This window comes from Chlorocebus sabaeus, chromosome 22, assembly GCF_047675955.1.
Source record: "Chlorocebus sabaeus isolate Y175 chromosome 22, mChlSab1.0.hap1, whole genome shotgun sequence".
NCBI classification, from domain to species: Eukaryota; Metazoa; Chordata; class Mammalia; order Primates; family Cercopithecidae; genus Chlorocebus; species Chlorocebus sabaeus.
In genome coordinates, this window is record NC_132925.1 from 57,722,237 (window position 1) to 57,730,990 (window position 8,754).

The 8,754-nt window shown below is 36.6% G+C and overlaps 1 long non-coding RNA gene across 1 annotated transcript; it reads left to right on the plus strand.

Moving 5' to 3' along the window:
- The first annotated feature begins 261 nt into the window (after positions 1-261).
- On the plus strand, positions 262-5,831 carry LOC140709774 (uncharacterized). The gene is made up of 2 exons (XR_012090497.1): positions 262-1,417; positions 5,339-5,831. It is a non-coding gene; the product is annotated as an uncharacterized lncRNA (long non-coding RNA).
- The last annotated feature ends 2,923 nt before the right edge of the window (positions 5,832-8,754 follow it).

The following is an 8,754-nucleotide window of genomic DNA, read 5'->3' on the forward strand; positions in this document are numbered from 1 at the left end:
TCGACTTCATAGTATTCCATAAAATAAGTCTGAATACATTAAAATACATTGAACTCATTTTGACAATGAGGACATTAAATTAAAAATAACAAAATGTCTGAAAATCACCTTGCATTTATACATCAAACAGTACACTTTCAAATTACCTACAGTCTAAATAAAAACTTTATTTATTAAAAAATACTAGAAAATATTTTAAATGACTGACAACAAAAGCAACCTGTTGAAATTTATAGTGTGTAGCCTAATATAGGTCTTTGGAAGATATTGAAAGCTTAAATCCTTATATTAGAAAAACAAATTTAAATTTGATTATCTAACCTGTGCATTAAGAACTAGAAAAATATAATGAATTTAACCCAAAGTAGAATAAATAAATAATAAACAGCATAACTAAATAAGAGAAAACATGTAAAAATAGAGAAAAAAATCAATAATACCAAAGCTGTTATTTGAAAAGACTAGTAAAAGTGACAATGTACAGCAGGACATATTAAGAAAAGAGAGAAGAGAGAAATGACTGATATAAAATGAGTGAACATCACTCTAGACCCTATACTCATTAAAAACATAAGAAGGCAGGTGTGGTGGCTCATGCCTGTAATCTCAGCGCTTTGCTGGGGCCGAGGAGAGCAGATCAAATGAAGGCAGGGGTTTGAGACCAGCCTGGGCAACATGGGAAAACCCTATCTCTAATAAAAATACGAAAATTAGCCAGGCATAGTGGTGCATGCCTGCAGTCCCAACTATTTGGTGGGCTGAGGCGGGAGGTTCACTTGAACCTGGGAGGTGGAGGTTGCAGTGAGCCGAGATTACAACACCACACACCAGCCTGGGTGACAGCGAGACTCTGTCTCTAAATAAATAAGAAAATGTTATAAGCAATTTTGTGTTCAAAAAATGAATAACTAAATGAAATGAGCAAATTTATTAAAAGGCGTAATTTACTAAAACTGCCACCAAAAAAACCAAATCTGAAAATGTTTATGTCTCTTAATTACAAACCCACTGTTTGTAATCATAAAGTACATTAAAGCGACAAATCTTTTTTCCCACTGTTGCCTGGGGCTGATGGTGGGAATTAGAATTAACTGTAAATGAGCATGCGAGATCTTATGAGGGAAAGGAAAATGTTCTAAAACTAACTATGGTGATGGTTTCACAACTTGGTAACATTAGTAAAAATTCAATTGTACTGTTTAAATGGATGGGCTTATGATCAGTGAAATGGATCTAAAAAAACTGTTTAAAATAAGATAAATAAAATTATAAATATATATATTATTTCCACAAAGAAAATTTCAAGTCTGGATAAATTGCATCAAACATTTAAGGAAAAAATATCAATCCTGGACTTGAATGCCTGACCTCAAGCAATCCTCCCACCTGGGCCTCCCACAGTGCTGGAATTACAGGGGTAAGTTATTGCACCTGGCCCATCCTCAAGACTCTTAGAAAAAAATAGAAGAGCAGAGAGCAGGAACAGAGAATATTTCACAAAACATGTATTTGTTCATTATTGTGTACAGTTAAGTTATATAACACACAGGCACACATGCAGAGAAAAAGAATGTATATGTTTACTTTGCAGATAATAATAGGCACACAAAAAGATGTTCAACATCATTAGTTATCAGGGATATGCAAATTAAAACCATGAAGAGATACTGCTACCAGTTAGAATAGCCAAAATCTAGGAAAAAAAGACTCAGCATTCCAAGAGCTGGCCAGAACTTGGAAGCAATGGTAGTTTTATATACTACTAGTCAGAATGTAAAAGGGTATTACCGCTTCAGAAAACCTTTTATCAGTTTCTTATAAGGTTAAGCTTACACTTGCTATACAACTCAACATTTTTGCTTTTACTCAAGGACATAAAAATGTGTGTCCACACAGGTTTCTATTTGAATGCTTATAGTAATGTTATTTGAAATAGCCACAAAATGGAAACAACGAAATGGCCATCAACAGTATAAATACGTTGTGTTATATCCTGACAATGGCATATTACTCAGCTATAAGAAAGGAACAAACTATTGATTCACACAACATAGGTAAATCTCAAAAATGTTATAGCAAGTAAAAGAACACAGACAAAAAGGAATATGTGCCATATGACACCTTTTATATGAAATATTATAAAAGTCAAAATTAATGTTATACAATAGCTGATCAGCCCAGGTCTGGGGTTAAGAAGTGGATTGAGTAAATAAGGATATAAGATACCTCTATAGGAATTATTCTGTACCTTGTTTGTGGTAGTTGTTATGATATATAGTTTTATGTTTATATATTTATAAACTCATCAACCTATATTCTTAACAAGTGCATTTTTGTTTATCTAAATTATACCTCAATAAAACTGATACAAAAGGTTAAAAAATCTTATAGTCTTATGCATTTCTCTCATCTATAAACTAAAGGGACTTTTCTGAGTTTTAACATCTCTTTCTGCTCTAATTACATGCAATGCTTCTATAACTATTGATAAAATATAAACTTGTATAATGTCTCCTCATGAACTTTTATACTTGTATTTGTGTTGCTTCTTGTAAAACACATTATTTTCCCATAAATCTAACAGTGATTAATGTTATAACTACAACTTGCAAGAAGGCGTTGATAAAAACTGCTTAGAAATCTCTTTCCAACATTGAAAAAGTCTTACTTAGGAAGTTAGGATCATATATGTCTTGCTCCTACTTGAGTGGCTGAAGTAAAGAGCACACCTCAGAAATCTTTGAATACAAAATATCATTCAATTCTCCTTCCTTACTCTTTAAAAGGTAACATTCCATAATTTTATCCCAAATAGCTTGCTTTATGCCATATTTGCCAAAGTCATGCCAGCTTCTTCACATCTTGCCACACACTCAGAAGTTATGAGACGTCTTTGGTTAATCTTTTTTTTTTTTTTTTTTGAGTCAAGTTAAACTTTTGTTTATCATCAATTGATTTTTCTTTTCTTTTTTTATTTCTTTTAATTTTTGGTAGAGATGGTGTCTGTCTATGTTGCCCATGCTGGACTCGAATGCCTGACCTCAAGCAACCCTCTCACCGAAGCCTCCCAGAGTGCTGGGATTAGAGGCATAAGTCACTGCACCTGGCCCAGCCTCAAGTTTTTACACATGGGACAATGTTTAAAGTCCCTGAGATGGTTAATTTCCTAGTTTCCTAGTTAATCCAAGCAGGAAAAATAGATGGAGAAATCATAAATCTGTTGAAAGTAACCCAACAGAATCAGGTAGTTAACCAGAATACTTATTTCCAGAGCAACTCAAAATGTGTGATATGCCTGACAGACTTTGGGCACTTATGACTCAATTATAACTAAAAGGGTTCTTTAGAGATTTCATGAAATCAAAAGATTGAATTAAGGGGAGTTAAAACAACTTTAGAGGGTTGATAGACATGTTCTACATTTTGACTGGGATAGTGGCTACGTGGGTAAATCCATCTGTTAAAAGTAATGTCTTCATACACTTAAAATGTATGCATTTTCTTCATATAAACTATACTTTGAATAGGTTAGTAACCATTTTAAAACAGTAACAGTGGAGAAACATGTCAAATACTACTTACCTCAATCAGGTGACTAAAGTTAACATCAACAGTGGTAAACCAGGTCAATAGTACATATCCTTGATATAATGTGATAAAATTGGCACACTACTTCTGTGGTCTTCCCCCTACAAGACCATAATGCTATTTTAATTATGAGAAAAATCATCAGTGAAATACAAATTGAGGGACACTCTATAAAATACCTGATCAGTACTTCTCAAAAGAGCCCATGTCGGCTGGGTGCAGCGGCTCACACCTATAATCTCAGCACTTTGGGAGGTCGAGGCAGGTGGATCAAATGAGGCCAGGAGTTTGAGACCAGCCTGGGCAACATGGCATAACACTCTCTCTACTAAAAATGCAAAAATTAGCTGGGCGTGGTGGTGCACGTCTGTAATTACATCTATTTGAGGGGCTGAGGCAAGAGGCTAGCTTGAACCTGGAAGGTGGAGGTAGCAGTGAGCCAAAATCCTACCACCGCACCACTTTACTCCAGCCTGGGTGACAGAGTGAGATTCTGTCTCAAAAAGAATAGTAAAAATAAAAAGAAGTCATGTCACCAGAAACAAGGAAAGCCTGATAATTTGTCACAGTCAAGAGGAGTCTGAGACATGACGACTAAATGGAATGTTATAGTTTGGGTAAGATTTTGATTTCCTTAGGGAAAAATCAAGAAAATTTCAATAAAATATAAAATTTAGTTAATAATGTATCCATATTAGTTCATTAATTATGATTCATTAATAAAAATGTTAATAATAGAAAAATCTAAATGTGGGGTATATTGGAACTCAGTGCTATCTTTGCAACTTCTCCATAAATCTTAAGCTCTTCTCTTAAAGTAAAAAAAAAGAAAGTTTATTAAAATTGACTTGAATAAGACATATGTAAAACATATGGAAATTCATATATGTATATGGAGGAGGCAGTATTAGGGTGATCATATAATTTATTGTACAAACCCGGACATGTTTTAAAGTAGATGCTGTTAATAACCATTTACGGACAGGAAGATAAAGTATAGGTCCCCCTAAGTGAAAAGCATATTAAATATTCAAGTTTTGGTTTTATACTTCCTGTGTTTCAGTCCAGTCTCTGCCACTTGCTTGTTTTTATAAATTACTTTACTGAACATTATTTCCAATTTGGGAAGGACAGTAATACTTTCCTTACAAAGTTTGGGAGGATTACATAAGATAATTAAAGTGTTTAGTTAACACAGTTACTGGCACATAATAAATGCTCAATAAATCATAGATGACATTTATGCATATCTAGACCTTAGTACATTTTGTTAAAATGTACCTACATAGTTACACAGAATTCTACACTAATGTATCCTCTTGATTTTCATCCTAACCCAACAGTGGTCATACCAACACTTACTCTTTAACAGTTAGCATAGATGTCACCAACAATATACATGTTCCACCCAGTATTTGTTAGGAGATTGAAGGACATTTGCAATAATGCTAATTAAGACAAAAAAATAATAATAGTAAATAATATTGGTTACATGGCCTTTTTTCCTTGGAGTAACTCTCCCCATCTTACTTCTTCTGATCTTGCTGGATCTGACAGTCTGAGTTCCAGCACCTAGATGCAGATGTAGCACATGGATGTGACTGAAGCACATCCTCTTAGATACAATTATTGGTTCAGAAATAGACCTAAGACTACAGTAGAGTCAGTCAGACTCATGTAACGCTTGTGATTGGATTCATGACTGGTAATGATGTTAACCCCAGGCTGACAATAGTCTTCTTTGCCATAGTATGAAGAGACATTTCCTGAGGAGGAAGTCAATTCAGAAGTAAGTAAAACTAAGAGGTTAAGAGAAAGATAGAGTTGGGCCGGGCACGGTGACTCATGCCGGTAATGCCAAGCACTTCGGGAGGCCGAGGCGGGCGGATCACAAGGTCAGCAAATCGAGACCATCCTGGTCAACATGGTGAAACCCTGTCTCTACTAAAAATACAAAAATTAGCTGGGCGTGGTGGCGTGTGCCTGTAGTCTCAGCTACTCAGGAGGCTGAGGCAGGAGAATCGCTTGAACCCAGGAGGCAGAGGTTGCAGTGAGCCGAGATGGCGTCACTGCACTCCAGCCTGGTGACAGAGCAAGACTCCATCTCAAAAAAAAAAAAAGAATGTGCAAACAGTAGGTGAACAGAAGGACAAAGTCTTCGGTTTGATTCTGGACATTTTCCTCCTCCATTATCGTCTCTATTTCAATCCGCTATGAGGTCATTTTTCTCTGATGCCTTGTTTGTCCTTGAAGAAAAAGTTTGTAAGATAACCCATACACTCCCTCTTTATTTGTTCATTATTCCTGCATTAAAATTCAAGGGGCTTTCTACCCCTCCTTGTTATACCTGTTTGTCTTTTATCTGTATATCTGTCACTTTGCTGTCTCTTTGCATTTCTAATTTCTTGTCCACATTTGCTCAATGAGAATATTCACTTTAATCAGCAGATCTCTTTCCTCTGCAAGTGATGGAAACCTAGTGCAAACTAGATGAAACAAAAATGGAATTTTGTTGACTCATGTTACCAGATAGCCAAGGGAAAAAACTAGCTTCAGATATGGCTAGATCTAGGTGCTTGAAAAAGTCATGAGACTTTTTTTCTTTCAGAGTCCTCTTACCTTTGCATTTCTTTGCTTGTTCACTTTATTCCTTCTTGCTGTGTGGCCAGGCTCTCTGCACCTGCACGCAAGACAGACAAGCATAGTACCAACTGCCTTACAGAATCCTTAAAGGTTAAAATACAAAGTAATAGAGATCTCTATGCCAATGTCCATAGAACAAATATTAAAAATATCATAAACATAATCTGACTGGGCAAAACTGAGTCATGTTTTCTTTCAGGAAGTGATCAGCCATTGTGGTTGAGACACTCACCAGAACTATGCTCACGATAGAGGAGCAATTCCACACTGAAAATAGCAGGTGTTTACTCAATATAAAGTAAAATGTGACTAAAAATAAATAAGCCAAATAACATTTTTATTATAACTATGGGAAACTGATCCATGAATTTCTTTGGTTTTAGGTAGGAAAAGAATAGGTTTGAGACAGAAGCTACATAGAATGCTACAGCGTTCTGTACAATAGTCTTTTCTTCATGACGTTTTCCATTTTTCACTATAAAACATGTCTTGCCAAACCATCAAAGATAAATATTTAATTATTTTCTGCCCAACATTTCTAGGGTCACATATAGAAATTAGCAAGAGCTGAGTTCTATTAAATTACAGTATTAAACATTTTTCTTGACTCACCACACCCACTAGGCGTATAGTCAACTCACATTCAGCCTGCTTTACCTCTTTGCATTAAACTATGATCTCACACTTTCCTCACTTCTTCCAGTCCCAATTACAATCCTTAGAATTCCTAAAATAGCTCACTGTATTGCTTACACCCTGGAACAAATGGCCATAAATGAAAATTACCATATGGTCAGATAGCTTCAGTTAGGTCTCTCAATTCTAATTTATATCTTACATCATCAAGATTAGTGATTCTCAGCTAAGATTGTTATACCCCGTCCGTTTATTCCCCAAAGAAGACCACCAGAGACTGCAGTCAAAGCCAAGCGGCAAGGATCTTTATTGCAGGTTCGAACCTGGACCCCCGACCGAATGTCGAGCGAGAGCCCCGAGGAGGGTTGGGAGCTGTCTTTTATAGTCAGCAGTAAACAAGTACAGAGTCATAGGGGACTTTTGAACAACGCAAGTTTGGGATTGGTGGACATTTGAACAGTGCGAGTTGGCTGTTCTTGATTGGTTCCCGCCATCTCCCGCCATCCGAGTTATTTCAGTTACTCTTCTAACATGTTTATGACCTTTGGCAGGGACTTTCCTAACCGGTTTGTCCCGGCTTCAGTTCCGGGAGCCGACGGTTCCCACAAGATGATGTCACCCCCCCAAGGATAGCTGGCATTATCTGGAGACATTTTTGATTGTCATGACTGATATCTTTCCTGTTTTCTAGTGGGTTGAAGGCTGAGAGGGTGCTAAACATCTTATAAAGCATAGGTCAGCAACAACAAAAAATTATTCAGCCCCAAATTTTATTGGTGCTGAGTTTGACAAACCCTGGTCTAGATTAATAACTGTCCAGGGATTATGAACAATATTATCACATCTCTATCACTTCATTCAGTATGCACAATATACTCAAATAGGTGGATGAATAAATACATGAAGGCAAAATGCAGTAGAAAATAATAACCATTAATGATCTCAACCTTCCTTATAGCTCATTTCTTTCATTTTCTCTATTTTTGTCAAGCCTTCATGTTCTATTACAGCATTCCAGTTGAGCTCTTAGATCTTCAACAGAATAGAAAAGTGAAATAAAAAAGACGGTGCACTAAAATTCAAGAAACCATGGTACTAGTTCCAATTATATCTTGTATTAGAGTTATGACTTGGTAAAATAATTTACTCCCTTAGAAACATGGTTTTCACTTGTTTAAAATAAAATATTTAGATTAAATCGTTATTTTAAGTACTTTTTCATGTAATAAAGAAGAACAAAATGCGAAAAGAAGCCTACAGAAACACAATGGTGAAAAAAAAAAAATTCAAGAAGCCAGGACCCCTACTGATTCAGCTTGTCTCTCTTTCCCAACTATGGCACCAAAAGGGAAATTCTTCTGAATTCATTTTGTTAATCACCGAATTCACTGACTTCTATTTTTCTTTGAGTTCTAGTGTTTGATGAATAAAGCAAAATTCATTCATTGTAGGTTCCATTTTTATAATGAAGCAGGAAATTTCCCCTGAACCCTTCGTGGATGGGAAGTGGAGTGCCGGCAATGGGGCTAGCTGACTGCTTTGGTGCCAGCAGCGGCAAACTCCACTCACTTGAACCCATTGCCCCATTGCGCTCAACCCCTTGCAGGAGGGAGCATGCAGGTGAGGGGGTGCAGGATCCAGGGCAAGTGCTTTTAGGCACCGGCAGGAGCAAAAATTCCATGGAAGCCCTGTGGCAGTGTCTAGCAGGGAATACCCACAATCCTCAAAGCCCCAGAGGGCATATGTTAAAATGCTCTTTTAGTTTTGCCATCCACAACGGCTTAGGTGCTAAACAACTCAGCGGGCCCTCTGGCTTTTCAAGTGAGGTGATGGTTCTCCACCAATGAGGGCAGAGGGTCGGGATAACAGCCTTTAGTGTCCACATCC